Source organism: Microcebus murinus, chromosome 11 (assembly GCF_040939455.1).
Source record: "Microcebus murinus isolate Inina chromosome 11, M.murinus_Inina_mat1.0, whole genome shotgun sequence".
In the NCBI taxonomy this organism is placed as follows: domain Eukaryota; kingdom Metazoa; phylum Chordata; class Mammalia; order Primates; family Cheirogaleidae; genus Microcebus; species Microcebus murinus.
The window spans coordinates 73257131-73272805 of record NC_134114.1 but is presented as its reverse complement, the minus strand read 5'-3'; the positions used below and the strand labels follow the sequence as shown (position 1 = coordinate 73272805).

General features: G+C 42.8%; 1 long non-coding RNA gene across 2 annotated transcripts in view; it reads left to right on the top strand.

The window, feature by feature from the left end:
* Positions 1-328: 328 nt before the first annotated feature.
* Positions 329-15675, top strand: part of LOC142873686 (uncharacterized) — a 52225-nt gene continuing 36878 nt past the window's right edge. The window contains exons 1-5 of one of the 2 annotated variants that reach the window (XR_012921642.1): positions 329-871; positions 1891-2001; positions 9666-9793; positions 10832-10903; positions 14423-14475. This is a non-coding gene — a long non-coding RNA (uncharacterized LOC142873686). The remainder of the gene's footprint in view (positions 872-1890; positions 2002-9665; positions 9794-10831; positions 10904-14422; positions 14476-15675) is intronic. The other variant, XR_012921643.1, reaches the window with a different exon arrangement.

Here is a 15675-nt window from a genome sequence, read left to right as displayed (position 1 = left end):
CTAAAATCGCCAATCCACTCTGCCCTCCTCGTGGCCACGCCCCCTCCTTCCTCCCCATTGGCTGTGAGCGCACGTCCGTCGGGCCCAGCCCGCCACTCGCAGGACCCGGAGGGCCCGCCCCCCCGCCGCCCTCCGCCCGCTCGGTGTAATTCGAGTTCCGCGTCCGCCGACAGCGAGTCCGTCTGCTGCGCCGTAGCTTCCCTCGGCTCCCTTCTCTCCCCTCCACCCGCTTCCGCGATTTACTGTTTCCCTGCGCCCAGTGGAAACGGGCGGCGGCAACCCTCGCTCTCGCCGTCGTTACAAAGGGACCGGCCTTTGACCTCTCCTTGAATTATCGTGATCGGGTTCAACTTCTCTCCCAGTCGTGTCGGGGTTTTTTGTTGTTGTTGTTATCACCCCTGCCCCCGCCCACCTCTGCCCGCTCCAGCTCCCAGCAGGAAGCCTGCGCTTTCGCCGCGCGCCGTGCGGCAGGTCCCTCCCAGCCAATCGCGTCTGCGCGCCCGCGTCGCGAGCCTGTTGCAGACGTGTGGTAAAAAGCTAGCTAGCACGGAACCGTGTTGGGAATCTGAACGACACCCGCGGTCCGGAGCAGGTCGGATGGGCTGGGAAGGCATCCGCCAACTCCCGGAGGAGTTTGCGGGCAACTGCGCGAGCAGGCTCGGGTGTTCTGGTTTCGTTGACATTTCCCTCCCTGAAAGCGTCGAAGAGGGGGTCTGCGAGTGGGCGAACTAACAACGTGTCCGCTTGCACTGCAATTAGATTAACGAGAGTGGCGAGTTTTCATGCAGTGTAATTATGCCACGAGTTGCTGTTGCGCAGTGGCTTTCCCAGAAATTTCTACAGTTCTATCAGCAGATTAACTGAATGGCAGGTCAGTTTCTATATTTATGATTAGATGGGCCCAAAATTGAGGGGGGGGAATTATCTGTCAAGAAAGAGGCTGCCAAGTGGAGACACAGGAAAGCAGTTGTGAGATTGATGATGGGTTTCAATTTGTTATCAGTAGGTGTGAAGTGGCATCTAATCTCAATGGTGGTTTCTTAAGGCTGGGGAGCCACTTGGTACAGCTCTCGCCTTTGCCGTTCCCCAAACCGCTCGGGGCTGCCATTTTAAATCCACTAACATTCAAATCCCAGTTTGCAACTCTACTCGCTACATTACTCAGAATTTCTAATTAGGAATTCTGCATCCACCACGGACATGTTAATATGCCACACGTTTCAATATGTGCTAATCAATGGACCAGGATAATTGAGGGGCAAACCTTTGGTCTCACCAGCTTACTCATTATGCACATTGTGAATCGCTCAAACCACTAGGTCCCTAATGAAGGATGCCTGTTTCTACTGTAACTTTTCATTACTTATTACATGCTATGATGACTCAAGTGGTAAACACACCTTTCACTACCCACGATATAATCCAAGCCTTGTGTATATCCCTATGTATATCCATAATATGCTTAATAATAGCTTCAGAGTTGCCTGGAGAAATGACTTTTTGGGCTGGGGGAGGTATCTGACATTTTTAGTTTTAGATAATGCTGTGAACTAAATATTCTTAGAGCAAAAAATTACTCTTTTGCAATTACTACATATAATTAATGTAATACAGTTCATTAAATATTAGTAGACACCCTTTAAAAGGTAATCAAATGTAACACTGATTTCCAAAATATTTAGCTAACGAAGACCAACAGCAAAATGTTTTTTTCTCTTAACCTAAGATATAATTCGACCCCTATGAAAGAAGCATCTCACCTTATTGACCATACTTCAAAACATATAACCAATAGTTACGGATAAATAAATTCAATTTGGTTTAGGTCTGCTCCTGACTTTCTATTTCTTCTCTCCCCGCCCCCCTTCCCCCATATCCTGTTCCTTTAAGTACACGGTGCTCCAGATTTTCTTATCAATAGAGGGCGTGCTCGAGTCACTGAAAATCCTGATGTCGTGATACGGAACTGTTCTTCAGAGGAAAAACTTCATCTCCTCTAAGGTGCTTTATTGTTCCTCTGCTGTAAAATCTGACAAGCTCGAGATTTATAAGCCCAACAATTCACTTTTTATTGCTGCATGAGTGTTCAGCCGCTAGAGGAAAATGCTAATTTTCACAATTAAGCCGCAAGGTGGTTCCTATTTTCAAGACATTAGGTCAGACGACACACTCGCGGGTACGTTCGTACTGTTAGCAAGATCAGGGATGGGCTTGGAAAGCAAGAGTGTGGTAATTGGTCGCTTATAGCGCAGCCACCCCTCAAGCTCCCGTGCTGCAAGTTAACCAGGATTCAGACTCTACAAAGAAAATCTGGGGAGGGAGCTGGCACGCAAACATAAAATCGATGACATAAAAGTTTTGTATTTTAATCAGAAAAAGATTGTGAAGTGACTGACAATTTGTACAGCTCACAAATACACCCTGTTTTCTTGCCATTGGCAACTCTTTTCTCCCTTCGTCTTTGTGTTCAGGAAGGAAAGATGAGACTAGAACAGTTCATTCAAGGGGACCCGGCAAAACATAACCGCGGTATGAACGCATCAGTAGACAGAATTAGAACACACGCCAGAAACACTGATGGATTCTAAACATGACGAGGTTTCATTCCCTGAACCTATACGTGGTGTCTTAACTGTTCCCCAGTCAATCTATGTCCATTTCCAGAAATCTAACACGAGGATCTCTTGAGTGCTTAACGGATCACTTAGAGCGGAGGAATCAGGAGTCAGTACCCGGGTCTACGATTTGTGTAACCCATTCTGGAGTAAGGGCTCCCCTGCTGCCCCCCCAGTCCACTGTGTTCGCAAAGCAGGGGCTGAAATAGCCGGGAGTCCGACAGCCCAGCAGCGGGCAGCTAGTGGTTTGTACTTACATCATTCTTAACCCTTCCGCTCCTGGAGGGGGCTCGGCAGGATCAGGCGGCCCCCCAGCTCCAGCACGCGCAGGACCTGGGTGTGAGAGAAGAGCGCCAGAGCTCGGAGTGAGCGCTGCACCCCGGGAGGGGGAGAGTCCAGGGCACGCGAGGGACTCATCGCCCGAGCGTCCACGGCGCGCCCCGAGATCCCTGCGGGCTCCAACGCTGCCCTCGCTGCTCAAAGCGGCAGGTGCAAAAAGCATTTGGGAGCCGCTTGCCAGCGCGCGCGGAGGTAATGCGCTTCCTGTCCATTTATCTCAGGAAACTAGCGCAGCCTTCCCTTCGAAACAAAATTAACCTCTCATTAGCCAGCCACTCACTCCCAAGAAGGCCTTAAAAGCTTTACCGGCTCGCTAATGTATTTAGGCTTTTCTTCCAGGCAAACGCAGCCGCCAGTGGTGGCTGCCATCAGCCCCCTCCCGGGGTTCCTCCGGGCTCCCCCGCGAGCCAACCGCCCGTCTTTCTCCGAAGTCTAGGAAACTTCGCGACCCGGGATCCCAGTTGGTAGTACTGGATGGCAGACCAGACACCCGCGAACGAACTTCACGCCGGAAGCCACCAGAACCAGTTCCCACTCATTCCATGGGCGCCCTTCACATCAAAACCTCAGCTCCCTGTCCTCCAGGATCGGAGAAGGGCGCAGGGAAGGAAGTTCAATGGCCAGCTGTCCCCGGGTCCTGGGCGCTAACTGCCCTTGGAAGTGCCAACCCTGTCCTCAGCGGGTGCGGGAAGCGTTAACGGGGGGCATGGGGTCAGCGTTAACTAGGATCTCCAGGCGTGGAGAATCGAATGTGGCCCTAGATCCGCAAGTGGCGAAAAGGGGCTTTTTGGAGCTTCAGGGCTTTCTCACCCTTGGCCCCCCGCCGCCCCGAGGCTGGCAGATTTATACCACACAGGTGGATGGAGACCTAAACAAAACAGTCCCAGCCGCTGCCTGCCGCTCTCCCCCCAGGTCCCCCTTGGCCCACCGCAAACTTCAACAAAATAAACAACTCACCACAGGCATTCCCTTGTCTGCAGCGCGACGCTTGCCAGCTGGGAAAATAAGCCGCAAGCCACGCGGCCGAGGCGCGGAGGGAAGGCAGCGCGGACCCGCCCCTCTCCCCCAGGTGGGGGGCGGCAGCACCCGGGGCCGCAGAGCCTCTGCCTCGGGGGGCCGCTCTCCCAGCTCTCCGACTCCGGAATGCGCTCCCGGCGAGGGGCTGCACCCTTGCAGCTTGCGTGATCTCTCAGCCACCTAAGGGAGAGGGCGGGGAGCCAAATCCCTCAATCCCCCCCGCCCACCACCGCCCGCCCCGGCCCAGCTTCCTCCGAGCTGCTTTCTCCCCACTCCTGCCTCCGAGAGGGCCGAACGGAGCGCCCCTTCCCCTTAGCAAGTCCGCTTCGCCACACTGCCCCCTGCCGGCGCTACCCTCGCCGTTTCGGCGCGGCCGGGGAAAGGGGGCTGCGGGGTCGCCCCAGACCCCCAGCCTGCAGGTCCCCGCTCGGCGCTCCCCTCCCCGCCGCCCCCCACGCCTACTCTCGCACAAAGAAGCCTTTCACGCAGCCAGCGCCACCCTCCGCGCCGCCTCCGTGCCGGCGGCGCTGCCTTCGCCCACCCGCGGCACCAGCCGGTTCCCGGTGGGCGACTGTGCCAGTGGCCTCCGGGGCAGGGCGGCCTCCGACGCGTGCGGCTGTTCCCCCTCCGCAAAGGCGACTCATGCGCCACTCCCCCCCCCCACTTTGTCGAGCTGTCTAGAGAAAGACACCCCTTCCTCTCAGTAAATGACCCCTTGGGGGTATTCCCAGTGTATCCAAATACGGGCACGGTGGTAGGAATGGTCCTCTGCACTTTTGCGGAAATAAGGAATCTGGCGGTCGTTCCTGACTACCCAAGGTGCCAATGTGACTTTGCAGCTTAAGAAAGCCAAAGGTAAAGATTTGGGAATAATAGAGCGAGAGAGGGAGAGGAGTTGAAAGGGACGCCCAAGACCCAAGCGAGGAAGTGTGTTATAAGCAACAAGCCCATGAAAGGTGTTGGAGGGACGATGGTCGCTTCTATCAGCGTGGAAGCCGTGGAGGGTGGCAAGAAAGCGATTTAACTTTCTTTTCTTCCTTGGGCTGATCTTCCCAAAATTGAAAATAGGCATCGCAGGTAACTCAGCGGTAGCTATTGAGCGCTTTGAACGCCAGGAAAGAGCGGGCTGTTTCTCTTAGGAAAAAATGTTCAAGTATCTTGACTCAGGGAGGTCACTTCCCTACTTAGGCATGAATCTGTAACCCTCTCCACCTTTCTTCGCCTTCTCCTCCTCCACCCCCTCCTTATAGTTTCTCGTTCTAACGCTAGAGGCAGCATAGGGTAGTGTAAAGGGGGTGTGAGTAACAATCCAGCGAGGAGGGTCTCATCCTGACTATCTGGGTCTGGATCTCAGGCAATTTATTTAACATCTTTGGGCCTTGGGGTCATTATCAAGAAGGAGCCCAACTCCTTCCACTTCTGAAATTCTTTGACAATGGACGCCTCCTCAGATCCTCTGCAGTTCCCTTTAAGGGCTTTTCCACCTTGCTTTATGTTCTCCAAGTGCCAATCAAATTGAAAAAAAAAATATTAAGAATATTTCAAGGTAAATGTAAGATACATTGAAACATGTTCTTTTTTGCATCTAAGAATTTTAAAAAAACCCACAAAACTCAGCTCCTGGTCCACAGAAACAAAGAATTTTAATGTCCTCATTTGCTTTGCCATTGAAAAGCCACTTCCAATAGTCAGCGAAGCAGAGCTTTGATTTAGAAACTAAAGGATAGTCTCTTGTGTTTTTCTTTTCCCTTCCACTAACACAAAGACAAGCTGCAGCATAAAATAATGATGAACAAGAGTTCAAAGCAAGCCCAGAGAGCCAGCCCAGAGGATGTTTTCGAATGCAGTCCTTCTCCATTCCCCTGCTAAGCTAGCTTTGGACAGTACATAAATAGCACGCACAAACTGCCAGAATTCTCTTTGCCTCCCACCCCTTTCTCATAAATATTGGGGAGTAGAACTTGGACACTAAATTGTCAATCATTCATCAGATCATACATTTAATTTTTTTTTTTAGTTTCATAATACTTTTCATAATTTTTAATTCACTACCCATGTTGCAATCTTGAACCTTTAGTTCTCCCTCTGGGCAACCTTATGTATTTTCTGTGGAATTATCTCTGAAAACAAAGCAAAAAAGGGTGGAATTTCATAATGAAGTACTAACTTTTAAACTACAAATCTTTTGCTTTTTCAATTTCAACAACAGAATTTTAGAATTGCTTAGCTTTCATAGTAATGCACAATTTAAAAAGTTACCTATTAAAGAGAATTCTTAAGTATCTTTTCTTTGGAAAAAAGTTTCTTTAACAAAAGCAGTGGAAAAATATTATGAATATTAATTATGTTGCTTTCATTTTTTTAAAAGTTATATTTAATTGACGCATAAAATTACATATATTTATGGTGTAAAACATATGTACACATTGTAGAATGGCTAAATGGAACTAATTAATATATGCATTACCGCACATATTTTTTATGGTGAGAACAATTAACGTCTACTCTGTCAGTGATTTTAAAGAATATAATATATTATTAACAATAGTCAACACGTTGTACAATAGTCTATTCCTTTCAGTTGTATCAATCTTAACACTCTCACTGCCCCATTTAAATATTCTAAAACATATTTCTAGATAGACCTTGGATATTTCATTAGTAAAAGGACATGGCTTGTTTTTTCTCCTCAGTTTTTTTTTTTATCTTGTTTAGTGCTCCCCAACTTTCCTCCCCTATTTTATCTAGATCTTTCGTTTTTCCTCACATCAAAATAAACCAAAGATGGGAATAAGAAAGGGACAAGAAATTACTTTTCAGTAAAACCTGCACTCAAATGTTTATACCAGCACAATTGCAAAGTCGTGGAAACAACCCAAGTGCCCATCAATACATTCGTGGATTAATAAAATGTGGTATATGTATATAATGGAGTACTGTTCAGCTTTCAGAAACAATGGTGATATAGCACCTCTTGTATTTTACTAGATAGAGCTGGAACCCATTCTACTAAGTGAAGTATCTCAAGAATGGAAAAACAAGCACCACATGTACTCACCAGCAAATTGGTATTAATGGATCAACACCTCAGTGGACATATAGGAAAAACATTTATCGGGTGTTGGGCGGATCGGAGGGGGGAGGTGGGGATGGGTATACACAAACACAATGAGTGAGATATGCAATGTTTGGGGGATGGTCATGCTTGAAGCTCTGACTTGAGGTGGGAGGGGGGCCTGGGCAATATATGTAACCTTAACATTTGCACTCCCATAATATGCTGAAATAAAAATTAAAAAAAATAGAAATTACCCTTCAGCAAAATAGATAGCACTTTTTCTATTGACTGTAAAGAAACTTTCTGTTGATACAATGTGTATATGCACTATCTTTTGAATGTTCACTAAAAGGTGACAGAACTCGAACTTTTAAACTGTTTAGCTGATATATATATATATATATATATATATATCTAACCCTCCAGTTGTTAAGGGCATAGCTTACTTACTTTTGGTGTTTCTAAGGTTTTCCTTTTGTAAATTGGAGTCATCTCAATTATCTAGATGATATGGATCCATTTTCTAGTCTTTCTTGTTTTACTTTTCTTGCATGTTTTGTTGAAATTCTTCTTTAAACTAGTATCAGATTGATATCTCACAATAATTCCTTTCATTACTCATGTTTAATAATAATAATTATTATTATTTTTTGTCTGAGAAAGACTTTACTTTGTTGATGAAGCTTAGTTTAGCAGGATACAAAAGTCATGGCTGTTGTTTTTTGCCTTAAGAAGATTGAAAATAGGACCCCGATCCTCCCTGGCTTGTAAGGTTTCTGCTGAGAAGTCTGCTGTTAGTTTGATGAAGTTTTCTTTATAGGTGATTAGATGTTTTACTCCTGCTTAGTTTAGAATTTCTTCCTTTATGTTAACTTTAGATAGTATGATAATTACATGTTTTGGTGAAGTCCATCTTGCAGTGTATCTCTGTGGTCTTGTATGAGCCTGTTGTATCTTGATGTCTAAGACTCTAGCAAGAGTAGGGCATTTTCCTTGATTATTTCCTCAAACAAGTTTTTCAAACTTTTTACTTTGTCTTCTCTTTCAGGAATATCTATGATTCATAGGTTAGGTTTGATCATTTCATATAATCCTATAGTTTTCGAAAGTTTCGTTTCCTTTTTGAAAATTGTTTTTTCTTTATTTTTGTCTTACCAGGTTAGTTCGAAAGACCTGTCTTCAAGTTCTGAAATTCTTTCTTCTTCTAGTGCAGTTTAATGACTGAACTATATTTTGCAATTCCTTCAATGAGTCTTTCATTTCCAGAAGTTCTATTTGTTTGTTTCTAAAAATATCTATGTCTTTAGTAAATTCTTCATTCATATCCTGAATTGTTTTTCTGATTTTTTTGTGTCAGTTTTCAATTTTCTCTTGGATCTCATTGAGTTTCTTTAAAAATCAATATTTTGATTATTTTATATTTGGTATTTGAAATATTTCATTTTGGTTAGCATCCATTGCTGGAGAGTTAATGTGATCGTTTGGAGATGGCATAACACTCTTTTTTTCATACTCCCAGAATTGCTTCTCTGGTTTGTTCTCATCTTGATAAACTATCTCTTCTTATATATGAAGTTATTTTTGATTGGACAGGACTTTTGTTTTCCCTTAGAAGATGTGGCTATATTGTATGTTGCGTAGGTTCATTTATCTTTGGTTCTGGGTATTTTCAGTCAAAAAACCTCTGTATGAATTCCTTGTTTATAGATAGTCTTTGTGCAGTGGCTTTTTCAAATGCTGGGTACAGTAGTGATGTGCTGGGCATGTGTGCAGACTCACTGCCTCCTGCAGGGCCAGGATTACTGGGGTCTCAGGAAATTTATCTCATTTCCCAGTGCTGTGTACTTATGGCAGCAGATTTTATACTGTGTTGTGCAGTTCAACTTCTACGTTACTGGGTGGCACTTTCAGGTAAAGGCCAGCTCTGGCAGTAGCAGAAGGGTTTATGCTTAATCTTTGTTTACTGGGAGAAACTCTTTGAGGTCTCAGGCAGTGCGCTGGTCTGTAGGGATACACTCAACCCTAGATGGGAGGGGAAGTTGGGTGAACTGGATTGGGCAACCCTTCGCCTGTCTCAGGTATCCCAATGTCTGGTACAAGCACCAGCCCTGTCAAGGGCAGAGGGGTTTATAGACTCTGTATGATTTCCTTGGTTATAGGCAGCTTTAGTGTGGTAGCTTGCTAGGCATGGTGGCTAATGCCTATAATCCCAACACTTTGAGAGTCTGAGGTGAGAGGATTGCTTGAGGCCAGCAGTTCGAGACCTGCCTGGGCAATAGCAAAAGCTCATCTCTACAAAAAAGAAGATAATTATTATTGTTAATAATTGATACTATTTTAAATATTAGGTGTATTAATAATACAATTAGTAAGAAATAGAATATTTATAAAACTTGAGAGGTTGAGGTGGAAGGATCTCTTGAGCCCAGGAGTTTGAGGCCAGCCTGGGCAACATAGCGATACTTCATCTCTCTCTCTCTAAAAAAAATGTATATATATATATACACACACACATATATACATATAGTATAATGATACTAGGAGAAAATGATGTCACATTCTAAATGTGCCTTAATAAATATATTTTATTTAGTTAAATGTTATTGAAGTTCATCAAATTCTTTTTTGTTTTATAGGATCAGTGGTTAAATTGAGTGAAAACATAAAGGATCTTTCTAAAGGGTGAGAGTTTGCTTTGCTTTATTCCCTTCATATGAAGATACAAGACAGCTGTCTTGAACCACCAGTTTATGTGATGGTTAAGGTAAGGAACTCTAGTAAACTGTAAATTTAAAAAATGAAACTTCTGGACACATAGCCAGTGAATGAAGAGAATTAAAAAGAAAAAAAAGGATATCCTTCAGAAGAAGAAAACTATTGCATTCTATCAACAATGCAAGTCTGATTTTCTAGAAAAATCCTGCAGTTCTAAAGTATTCCAACATAGGTACATAGTTAAAATGGTAAATAAAAGCATATTAAATTAGTAAAGTCAATATTCATAAAGAAATATATGAGTAAAAAAGAAAATAATAATCTCTTTGAAGTACCAAGAAAAAAAGCTACGTATATATTTTGTCTACTTACTATTAGAAGAGTTCTTCTCATGAATCTTTTAGCCATTCAGCACAGTGTGAAATAGAATGTGAAACAGCAGGGGCTGTCCTTTTCCCTATTGTATCTGTGGATTATTTCAGTTGCAATCATTGTAGACATGCACACTCACACACAATCTTTTCTAGATCTTAAATCTTAAGAGGCAATATATCCCAAAGATATTCATTCTTCTACATTATATTTGCTCTATAAAAAATGAACTCTGAGAAGGGGCAAAAGAACTTTTTCAGAGAAGTTTAAATAACTATGAAGGTGCCTATCTGTGAACCAATTTAGACCTATCACCATAATTCATAGTTTCTTTCAGAAGCAAAATTTCTATATCCACATTCACCAGTACACACAATGGCAAGAACATTATAATAACATAACAGAATGGAATATACCACAATCCTTATAGTATCATGAAATCTAGACTTATGGGAAATTGGATACCCTTGATTATAATAGCTAGTACTCCCAATTAAGAATTTAAATTAAAAAGAAAAAACTAGATGTATTTTAATTTTAATGTACAGATGATATATATTTATACATTACCAGTACTGGCAAAAATTCCAAGGAGATACATTTTAATTCAACTAAATAAATTGAAACAGTAATTTCACCAAAGAAATCAGCACTCAAATAATCAGAAGTACAAAAACATTAAGTATTCTCTTTTTTCTTCTTTTCTTTCTCATAGCTCATTGTTTCGTCATTTCAAATTGTCTGAGCCACGTGAAGAGGCATGGGTAGTATTTGTGCCAGAAGTAAGGTTAGACTCAAGCCTGAGAATGAACCCAGGAATGAAAATAGTACATGTTTGTCAGAAGTTTGTGTGAAAGAAATCTGGCTGAATTCAGGAGTGGGGCTTTTTTTCAAAAGAAGGGGATGGCTTGGGAGCAGGAAGGGATTCCCAGAGGTCTGGGCTCTTGCTATTGAGTTGTTAATGCGCTCTTCAGCTGTCTCAGCTGGGACTGTCCATCAATGAAGAATGCAAGGAATGCATGACTGGTGCAGGCATCTATGTGAAATACATGAAGTGTCCCTTTCCCTAGACCCCTGGGGATGGGGGCTGGCAGAGGAGATGGGGATACTTGCCCGTACACCCCCTGGTAAGCAATCAGCCTCTATCTTCATACCTTATTTAACTGTGGCTCAGCTGATACCCAGGTTTCAAAACAAAGTCCTCTGAACTGTTCCCCTTTACTTTCCTCAAGTAGAAGAAGACTCTCCCTGAGCTGCACTGACTGTAGTTGGGGGAGGGGTGCACCACTGGTGTCTCACTGGGTCACCCCAAGCCCCCTGGCTCTGTGCCAGCACAGCCACAAGAATTGCCCAAGGACTGAAGCCTTCGTGGCCTGACTGCCTTACAACTTTAATCTGGGCCCCAGGCTGCATTTTTCTCAACTGGTGATGGGGCTAGCTCAGGTTTTGGGGTAAAGTATTTTTGTCTGGCCAGAGTGGTCTAAATGCTCGCTCTGTGGGCACCAGCAGGATTCTGTTGTGTTCTCCTGTGCCAGGGTGGCCCTGAGTTTCAATGCAAAGTCCTGCAATTACTGCACTCTTTCTTCCCCTGCCACACAGATTCTCTCTCTGCTTGGCATTCTTGTACAGCACTGCCACGGCATGGGAGAAGGGTGTTGCAGGCAATTCAAGATTGTCTTTTCTGCCCCTTTCCTTGATATAATATTAAAACCAGGTAGTATAATAGCTCACCTGAATTTTTATTCTTCTGAACGTGCTTGCTTGTATGGATACTTGTTGAATTTGTGCAAAGGAACTATTGCCAGGTTGGCAAACATGCTCTCAAGCCTCCCTGAGTTTAGGTACTGGCTGTGATAGTGAGCTGTGGTGTGATTTCCTGCTCCCGAAGGAATGCTCCGGAAGGAGAAGGGCAGATGCACTGTGAACCTTTGACAGGAATAGTGGGCCCCTACTGATGAGATTAGCAGAAGTGGCAGCAGTGGTCTGCACATGCCACTCACACCTCCCTCTCTCAGCAGTGACAGTGGTTTCTATGCTTTGGGAGCACAAAAATGCCCTGATTCTCAGCTCCCACTCTGATCCAGCTGCTGCAGAGGTGGTGGGAGCAGCTCAACCCACTGTATATGGGGTTACCAGATGGGCTGTGAGCTGTGGCTGAAATGCTCCAGCACAGGAGGTGTGGGTGTCCCCGGGACTTGCCTCCTGAGATGACAGGCTCCTCCCAGAAGAGACAGGTAGGTAGCTCAGGGACAGAACCGCTAGCTCTACCTCTCTCAGCGGAGGCAGTAGCTTTAGTTCTTAGGAAACAGGAAAGCACTTGCTGTGGCTTGCGGAGGGAATGGAGTGTGCCCCAAGCTCCGTGGCATCCTGGGTGTGATAGGTGCTTTGTCAAAGATGGGGCAGCAGCTCCCAAGTGCCCTGGCTGAATCTTCTCCTGTGGAACTCTCACTGGACCCAAGAGGAAACAGCCACAGCTGCCTAGGCATCAGTGGGCAAAGGAAGGGAGGAGGAGAAGGCCTCATATGGTGCAGTGCTGGTGCCCTGGTCCTCTTTCTCCTCTGGATGCTGCATTCTCCTCTTGGCTAAAAAAGGCCTGCTCTGAATGTACTTTTTTTCTTAAACTACACTTCATTGTGGGAATGACAGGTGATTGATAGCACACTTGGAGCTTTCCAATAATGTACCCTCCCTTCTCTGATTTGACAAGAATGCAGTTAGCATCTACATACTATAATTTAGAGCTATAAAATTCCATGCTATTTTGAGGTGAATTGTGTCATAATTGTTTTAGGGTTTTTAAAAAGGGCTTTTCATTATATTATAATTGTATGAATTCCTAACTGACTCATAGAAGAGTGCTAAGCTTGGTAATTTTTTTGGTATCTACTTTATAGACGGTTACATATTATTTTGAAGTTTCTGGACATCAACAACTTGTTTATTGAATAAATAAGTATTTCTATAGGTTCAATATTTAGAAAACATTTTATTCATAAAACAATTTAAATAATTGTCCTAGAATAATACTAAGGAAAGGAAATCAGTGATGTCATCTTGGAAATATATATAAAAGAGGAATTATATCTGTTACCTTTCTGGCATGCAAATGAGTCTGAGGGGAAAATATTATTCAGAAAAATGCTTACTGAGAAACACTTTGTGCTGGAAGAACAATTCACTTTAATTTTCTATTTATGGCATCCAACACTCCATACTTTAGTTGCATATATTTTTATTAGTTCACATTATGCAGAATGTTCTCAAGAAAGGGACACGAAGATGCATTGGAACAAAGCAAACAAGAGAGCAGATAGCAGACATATGATAGAAACAAAAGAATTAAAGTTTTTACTAAGAGAAAAACTGGTTGTATGCTATAGCTAAAATCCCTGAGAAAGAGATAATTCAAAATTTAGCATAAGCTTTTGTTAGAGATAAGACATATCAGGGTTTCAGATTCATTTTCTCTTCATCATCCAAAGCATGTTTGCTGGCTTGTCATTGTCATATTTCTCCTTCCCCAAATAAAATACATTTTTGCTAGCATTTTCTTGTAGGGAATATACAATAGTGTGCCCTGAAGGAATTCAAGGGAGAATAAAAAGAGATGAAAAGCTTTCTGGATAATGAAGGTCAAAATTATAAGGTCTGCACTCTAAACCTGTGTTTCTATTCTCATTGGATAGACCAGTGGATTTCATTGCGGTCCCTGGATCAACAGCATCAGCATCGCCTTAGAACTTGTTAGAGATGCAAATTATCAGGCCTTTTCTCAGACCTGCTGAATCAGAATCTCTGAGGGCGAGGTCCAGCAACCTGTGTTTAAACAAGCTCTCCAGATGATTCTGATGCATGCTATGAGAACCTTTCAGCTAACCCTTTTGCTACTTAAAGTTTGGTCCTTAAACCAGCAGCAAAGATATCACCTGGTAGCTCTGTAGAAATTAAGATTCTAGAACACTACCCCAGACCATGGAATCAGAATATGCCTTTGAATAAGATTCTCAGATGATTCTTCCATACATTAAAGTTTGAGAAGCACAGGGCTAGCCATTCTGTCATGGTTTTTGGCCTTGGGGTGCATAATGAGATCTCCTGGAGATCTTTAAAAGCATACCTCCAGAGATTCTGATTTAATTGGCCTGTGATATTGTATAGGCACTAGGTTTTTTTTGTTGTTGTTTTTTATAGGTTCCCAGGTATTTTTGATGGGCAGGCAACACTGACACCTATTGCTTTAAACCCTCAAACATAGTTTATTTACTTTTGTTTCTAATATGCTTCTTTATTTGGTTTCTAACCCTAGAAACCACGAAGGAAATCTTAATCTTCAGCTGCATTAAATAAAGAACATCCAAGGTAGGAGAAGTGATTATTTCACCTTCCTCTAAATGATCAGATCACACTGAAAGCGCTGCCTTCCCTTCCATGCTCCCTTCTGGGAAGAATGTAGAAAAACTAAAGCAGGATTAGAGAAGCAATCATTCCTGTGAGAAATAGTTACAGGAATGTGTAACGTTTAGGCAGCCAGAATGATTTTTTGTAAATGTACATTTGATATTTTCACTCTCACGTCTGTCACTTGGTATTTCATTTGGAAAGAAATGGAAGCCTTTGACTACATCCCTATGTAATCTGGTGCGCCTTAGGAAAAAAGAAGACATTGGGTACCATGATAGTTATTTTTAGGCATTTGAAGAACTGTAATGGGAAAGGGACTTATATTTGAATGGCCTTGGATGTTAGCACTAAATCCCAAAGGTAAACATTATAAGGGTGCTGATTTTGATTAATATAGATAAGAAATTCACAAAACTGAATGAAGCAATAGACAGCCAGAGAAGAGGTGAACTATCAGAAGTGAATGAGTACAAGGTTCAGTTGGATGGCATTTTGGCAGCATTGTCAATCAGGTGACCTGAGCATTCAGAAGGTGATTGGTTTCAGTGATCATGGACATCCTATTAAATTTCATGACTATGAAAATGAAGGAGGGCTGCTAAGAACAGGTGCACTGTCAATATTGAGAAGACAGAGCAGATAGCCTTACAGCAGTGAAAAAAGGCAGAAACTTTTGACTCAGGCACTAGAACTGAAAGGGATCACAATAGTTCCTGATATTTTGTAAGAGCAAACAGCTCTATACTCATCAATGAATCAATCTTACCAGCACCACTATATCATTGTGCAATATCACAATATTTTTATAGTAACATTTATATTTTCCTTATTTAAAAAATGTGATATGTTCATTTGTGATTTTAAATTTTGTAAAAATATTATAAATGTTGCATATTTCATTAATCATTTGTCTATACTATTTTGATGACTTTTGAGTATAACTTTATAATCACTTATGAAATCAATCTTGTATGAATATTCTTGTAGCAAAATCTTTGTGCACCTTTATGATGATACTGTGAGGATAAATTGAATGAAATTGAAATGAAAATATTAGGTTAAAGAATATTAAAATATTTAAGGCTTTAATAATTATTTATAATGATATGCTTGAGTCATTAATATTTTCCACTGAAAGAGTCAGGCAAGTAAGTGATT